At 40.0% G+C, this 7,416-nt stretch overlaps 1 pseudogene; it reads left to right on the top strand.

Annotated features, from left to right (window-relative positions):
* Positions 1-5,010: 5,010 nt before the first annotated feature.
* On the top strand, positions 5,011-5,129 carry LOC112480083 (annotated as a pseudogene).
* Positions 5,130-7,416: the final 2,287 nt, after the last annotated feature.

Raw genomic sequence — 7,416 nt, 5'->3', positions numbered from 1 at the left:
TTCCCTACTTCTGCGGGTAGAGTGCTCCATCTCCCCGACCTCTGTCTCCCCAGCCACCCCTCCTTACTGACTCTGGGCTTGGCCCATAGCAAGTGCTAGCCAGTGGAGAGAGAGCAGGCATGACACATGCACACAGAAACTTTAAAGGAATGGCTTGGCTCCCCTTTACTTTGCAGATTGCTGCCTTCTGCCAGCACAATAACAGGTCTCAATAGCAGCTGCTCCTTAGCCTGGGTCTGGAACCAGAAGACACTTGGGTTGACTGGGACCCAGAAGTCCCACAGCCGTCACATGATTCAGGGAAATAAATGTGCGTTGCTTTCAGCCACTAACACTTTGGAGTTGTTTGTTGCCACAGGAAAAAACGATGAGTTTCAGAACCTAGTGTCCTTCCATTGCTCTACTCTAGTCCCTGCCAGTGAAGGCTGCTTTCTAAAGCTAATTTTCCTTGTGGTTGGAGGATGGCAGCGGTAGCTCTTAATGTCACCTCCAGATGTGACCATAGCCGGAAGCAGAAAAGGGGCCATCTCATTCCACGTTTCCTTAAAAGTAGAGACAGATGTTGCAGAAGCTTCATGGCCGATTTCTTTTGGTACCTCCTTGATCAGAAATGGGTCACAGGTCCCCTTCTAAACCTTGTCATTGGCAAGGAAAACTTGCTGCAGCTGACCTGCGTCCATTGAGATTGACCTCTCGCAGGAATAGCCAACGCTCCTTTGAATCACATATGTGGAGTGGGATGCAGGTGAAAATGGGAATAGTTAGATGCCTGAGCAAAATCAGGCCTTTGACTACCAGGGAAAGGTAGAAATGAAAATTGACAGGGAACTTTCCTATCTCCTGTGACTTGACTGACACCTCTCCTTTGTCTTTCTCTCCCAGATGTTTTCCTTGTCATTTCCTGGTCTGTTTTTATTTTGCTCTGTCATCCTCTTATTTTGCCCCCTTTCTCATGCAGTGTAGGATATTCAGGGAGAGAGACTCTGATCAGAGCTCATAGAGGAAACTTATTTCAATTTTTTTTTATCACTTTAAGTCCAGCAGAGAATCAGTTTGCCTGTATACTGGCAAAACATGTCGACTTAGTTCCTAAGAAACTCTGAATTCACTTACAGCCAGTGGAGCTTCTCCATTCAATACCAGAGATTTCCTAATGTGCCACGTTTTGAGAATGAGAGAGAAAAGAGAATCATCTCTTTGTTTTCAGTTTTTAATGGCTAGAATTGAGACCTCAGACTCCAGGGGAGGTGACTGTGCAAACCTCAGGATAGCGCTGATATTCTAAGCAACACCGTGTCTAGGTTTTCCTGAAAGGTCTCATTCATTTCCCAGTTTTCAGCCTTACTTCCGGGCCCAGAACAAGAGCCCTGAATGATGTGCTTTCAAGAGGGATCGAGGGAAGGTGAGGACCAGAAGCTTGAATAGGCATCAAGTATTCCATTTACAACACATGAATTTTCCAGAACAGTGTTCATAAGACTGTGTTCCATTAAAGATTGGTATTTCTTAAAGTGGGTATTCCTTGAAAAAAACTTATATGGCCTGAAAGTGTTTGGCAAAATGCATCTTAAGTGTTTTCTCTTTTTAAAGCCATGTGTGATGTAACTTCTTTGCCATAATATCTAATGCACTCATTACTTTCTTCTTAAGGAGTAGAACGGTATAGAGATCGACAGTCAAGTTTCTAGAAACAAACAAACAAACAAACAAAAGGATTCTAGAAACAGACTGCCTAAGATTTGTCCCAGCACTACCATTTAATACTTAGTTCCTCCGTGCCTGGGTTTCCTCATCGGTAAAACTGGGGTACTAACGTGTGTATGTTTTTAGCAATGAAAAGAGATAGGGTATGTAGTAAATATTATCTAAGCATTATTATTTAAATCTCTCTCCCCTCCTCCACTCTCCTTCCTTCTCTCTTCTTTTTTTTTTTACCCCAAAGAAAATATTTTTAATAGGGAACAGTTGAATCCTAGGGAGGATATGTGCACAGACTTAGAAGTGTATCCATGAAATTGTTAGGTGGAAAATTGTCGGGAGCGGGGGACATACCTGGAGGCATAAAATAACCCCCGTGATGTTCTTTTTTAAAAGTTCTGTGTATGTTTGGAAAGAGATATCTGCGTAAGTATTGTGATATTGAGGATGTTGTTTCTAATTGTTAACAGTTATTTTTTCTGGGCTAGTGTGGAGAGGGAGGATATTTTCACTTCTTGTGTAATTTCATTAAAAATGATAGCAAAATGAATAATTTTTACTTTCTTTTGTTTTCAGTATTCTCATATAATATGTATTTAAATATTTAGTTTTTATTTGGCCTCAAAAATCTAAGAAACACTTTATAGAGATCCTTTACTGAATCATCAGAAACTTATAAATGAGGTAATTCTATTATTGGTAAATTGAAAGGATCTCTGAAAGGTTAAAATAAGGGATCATGTTATGGGGCAGCGAGCAGCATGCTGTGGTTACAATGGCACCAAATACTGTGGTTATTGTGTGAGGGGTGTGGCAAAAAAAAAAAAAAAATGAGCAGTTTTTTTTCCTTCCCCAATGGCATCACTCTGCCCCATCCATTCTGATGGTAGCGGCCAGCTTCAAACAACTTTAAAGATGTTCAGCTACTTCTAAGTGTAGGTCTCTGTGAGAATTCCAATCATTCTTCTTTTCTTGAATGGAAGGAAACAACATTGACATGTTCTTTTAGAATCTCAGTTTTGTAGCCTGATAGCCTTTGACGTTCTGGGGTATCTTGTAAATCTCTTTTTCCTATCATACCCGAGGCAGGAATATAGTGTCTTTTGGCCGCCCGTGTCCAGCTTCTCTTTCCTTCTCCCTCCAGCCCCTGGCTTGTTTTTTTAAAGAATGTAAATTCATTGACTGACAGTCATTCTGGTCTGTATAGGGAATGGTTTCTGAAAGAATATCTGCATCTTCAGACCCTAGCGATCTCACAAATGCCTGCACTGTTCTTAGACGGGGATGCGCGTGGGCGGATGGGAACTCACTGGACAGCACAGAGCAGAAGCTCCTCATCGTGATGTGTAGGGCCTTGTGGTCCTCCCAATGTCCCCCCACCCCCCACACACATTCCAGTTACAAAATTGCTTGCATTTCCTTGAATGCCATGTTCCCTCAAGCTCCTATGACTTGGCACCCGCTATTAACTCCTCATAGAATCTCTTCTGCCATCTTTATCTTGCCTACCTGAAAAATAGCCTACTAGTCCTTCAAGAGTCCATAGAAAATTTGTTTTGTCCTGTCCAGACAAAGGTAAATTCTTCCCATTTACATGCTAAATCTAGAGTTAAATGGGCTCCCAATGTTTTTATGCCTATTATAATTTATATACATTTGTTCTAATGATTCTTTGGCAGTCTTTTTCCTTGGCTAGATTTTGTATTGTTCAAAGGTAGAAATGATGCACTACTCATTTTTTAAAATAAGCACCTAGAATATATTACTTGTTGAGCAGACGTGTAAATAAACTTGCGGTATATGTAAATGAGTGGTTATAATGTAGTTCATTCAGAAAGTGACCACAGAAACAAATAATTTCTAAATTATCAACATATTTAGTAGAAAATAGATATAAAACTTTTATTGCCATACAAGTTTGTTCTAAGTAAATCAATCACAAAAGCCTTCTGTTGAAGTTTCACTACTCAGGATTTCTCTACATTTCTCAACTGCCTAAATTTCTAGAAAGCGACATCATGGATGTGGTGTTGATTCTATGATTATGGATTTTAATCAGTAGTTATATTACATGGGCAGAGAAAGACAGAGTAGAAGGTCTTTAATATTTTCTGCTCTTTGTGAGAGTTTAACCTAACTTACTTTTGCCTGTGTTTGAAATTAACTAGATAAAGTCTCTGTCATTACGAGACAATATGGACTTAGGGACATGGTACTGTCAGGGTGAATGATTCTATACCCGGTCGTCTGCCTAAGATGTAGAAAAGCGGTGTGACTCTTATTCTTTCCTGGACATGATACTGTAAGGCTGTGAGAATGATATTCTTTTGTAGCAGCCTCTGTTTGATTTATGACTCTCCCATAGTTTAGACGTCATATTGCCTCAAACTATAGTTGAGAAATTAACTTTAAACAATCTAAATCCTACAAAGATGGCTTTTAAGTCATTATTCTTTGTTAATGAAGAGGAACAAGAAAATTGCCAGTACCACTTTCTCTTGAAAATTTTCAGTGTATTTACTGAGCCATCAGAATTAGGAATGGTCCATACCACTTGATTATTTACAGTGCTTCCTTTGCATCCTTTGTCTAATCTGGTCCTCCTGCTCCCCCAGCCACCACCATCATTAAAGTCCCTCTGAATGAAGTAGAAAAGAAATGGTTGTCTTCACTGAAGATCAGAGAGGTGAAGTCCCAAGGTTGTTCAGGTAGTAACATGGGATAACATTGGACCCAAATGTAACCCAGTTCTGTGTTCAGTGACCACAGCCAGAAAGCCTTTCTGCATGTCTTTTCTCCATGGAATCAGTATGATGGAATCTTCTCTCGTTATTTGTTTCCTTTTAATAGAGGAACAGTTCTCAGAGTGGGGTTCATGGACACTCCCAGGTCCCTAACACCCTTTAAGGGGTCCATGAGGTCAAAGCTATTTCCACAATAATGCTAAGACGTTGTTCTACTTTTTTACTGTGTTGACATTTACACAGGTGGTACAAAAGCAGTGGTGGAAAACTGCTGGTGCCTTAGCATAAATCAGGGCAGTGAGAGCACATCTTTTAACATCCTGTGTGATGAAATGGAAAGCAAGCGCAAAGCCCTCTGCTGCCTTCCTGAGCGCACGGATTGTCTTGAGGACAAAGCCATTGATCGTTTGAGATGCAAACTGAACTAGTTAGTTTTCTCGTGGGACACCCTTATATACTTAGAAATACAGCTGACAGACAAACTATGGCTATTTATACTTGGGCACTGGACATGTACTTTTTTGAAAATAAATGAAGTAAACCTGTTAATGTTAAAGAAAACAAACTGGTCTACAGCCATGCCACCCTGAACAAGCTCGATTTCATCTGATCTTGGAAGCTAAGCAGGGTTAGGCCTGATTAGTATTTGGATGGGAAACCACCTAGGAAGACCAGGTGCTGTAGGTATAAAAAAATGAAAAATAAAGGATTGTAAGCTGATAAAGTCTTTGTAATCTGTGAGGTCGACCAAGGGTCGCCTTGCCTAAAAAATAAAAAATAAAAAATAAAAAAATAAGCTAGCTACCTTTTTTTTTTTTTTTTTGGCCAATGTTAAAATTTGAGCCTCAAGCAAAAATTTGAATTTTTGGAAAACAAGTATATGCTATCATAATCCTAATTAAGTTTCCCAATTCTTAAAGACTTTGCCGATGAGATTGGAGGTCATGTTAATAAATGTGGTTTTCGATGTTGCATAATGAAAATGTGTCACATTTGAAAGATCTGTAAAACTTAGTGAACTAATATTTTCCAAATGACCAATGCTTGATGATACAAAATTACACATGGGTGAAAGATCCACTCAAAGTGCAAGGTCAACTAATAATTTTAATGAAGCAAAGTATAAAAATGAAGCAAAGTATGGTTTAAGATATCATATTCCATTTAGGTTTAAGAAACTACCCTTATTGAGTTTTGGTATTGTGTTGAAGGTGAATTTTTACAATTATATAAAAAAAGCCATTAAAATATACCTCCCTTTTCCAAGTATATATATGTGTGAGACTTCATTTTTTTAAAATACTTCAACCAAAAATACGTGTCACAACAGACTAAAAGCAGAAGTGTATATGAGAGCCTAAATGTCTTTAATTAGGCCAGACATGAAAGATATTTTCAAAATGTAAAACAATTCCACTCTTCTCACTAATTTTTTGGGTGAAATACAGTTATTATTAAAACATTACATATGTTAACATGGAATAGATTTATGTTTTAATGATCCAAGAAATATTTCATAAATTATTCAATTTTAATTTCTAATATGGTAAAAAAAAATTGGGTTCCAAGACCATGTATTCTAGTTATTGGGGACATAGTACCTTATAATGGACAGTTTGGCTGATTAGTGTATATGCCACGTTTTGAAGGACAGTCCCTCAACACTCAGGGCATCAACTTCAAGCTGAAGTGGAAACTGGACCTGTTGATTTCTTTGTTAATATTCACCAAGACAGTCTAGCATCTCCACCCAATTCACTGTAGGGCACCATGCTCTCCAAGCCTAAAGAGCCATTCCAGCGATGTATAAAGGACAGGCTTCCATTGTCTTTGCCAGTACGTTGAACTCGAAAACATGAGAGAGATCTCCTTTAGTGGTAAATTCTCCCCAATCCAGGCTTTTGTTCTCTGTTCTCTCCCACCCCAAGGCTGGTATCACACCTCAGTATCTATTTCCAGGCATTCCTTCCTGGTTACTGAGGTACAGAGAAGCTGTATCCTTCTCCTCTTTTGGTAATTAATAATGCACGTCCTCCCATTGTAGCAAATGTACTCCTCACTCGGGCTGTGCTGAGACTGACCGTAGTTATTGGTCTAGAGATAGTGAGAGGAGCCAAGGGGACATCGTGAGTGGCCAAATATCGTCCTGTATGGCATCTTTCTTAGGTGACAATCTTCAGGCCACAGGATGCTGTTTTTCACTAGCAAGGGCAAGAGGCTGCTTCTGAACACCGGAGCATTCGTGGGACTTTGAAAGGTCAAAGTTCCTAAGGCATCAACTCCCCCAATCCCCAGCCCAAGTCTCCAGTTCTACTGCTACCTTTTTAGTGCTCTGGGATTTGCATAGGAGGCATTTTGAACTGTGAATTCAGGCTTCTTTGTAACTCCACCAGTCTTCGGCTCAAAGCTTGAGCTAGATTTTCAGCATGGTTTGCCTGCCGGCCACAGTTTGTGGAGGTTTCTCTAAAGCTGCCTATAGGCTGTCTCCTACAGCTTGCCATGAGTTGACGGCTGGCTGTCCCCACGTGTAATTCTCTTTCTTTAAGGCTTCCAGGACATTTAACAAAACCTAACCAACTTTTAAGATTTTCATAATTACTGCTTTTGTATCTTTACTAGAGAAAATGCACAAGCCAGAAAGGCACTTTTCCCTTCTGCCTGGAGCCGATCCACCATAGGTAATTGTGAGGCTGTAGCCAACAAGGATTGTCACTACCCCACTTACCGTCAACACTAGGATGCCTCTTGCCATTTGACTAGTGAGCGATCCAATTTTAGAATTTCATCCTGAGGGTCGCTGTTCAGAGCTAATTCTTTTATCAGTTGTCTAAAAAGCAGACTGAGGCAAGGACTCAAGTGTAATTAGCTTACGTTGGAGCTGAACCCAGCAGGCGCACGTGAAGAGTGGATGGGTGAGAAAGGAAGAGAGGAAGGCTAGTCAAGCATAGGTTAGTGAATGGGTCACGATAGACCG

The sequence above is a fragment of the Pteropus alecto genome, unplaced genomic scaffold (genome assembly GCF_000325575.1).
Source record: "Pteropus alecto unplaced genomic scaffold, ASM32557v1 scaffold134, whole genome shotgun sequence".
In the NCBI taxonomy this organism is placed as follows: domain Eukaryota; kingdom Metazoa; phylum Chordata; class Mammalia; order Chiroptera; family Pteropodidae; genus Pteropus; species Pteropus alecto.
The sequence above is the reverse complement of the archived record's forward strand: the minus strand, read 5'-3'. Positions and strand labels throughout refer to the sequence as shown.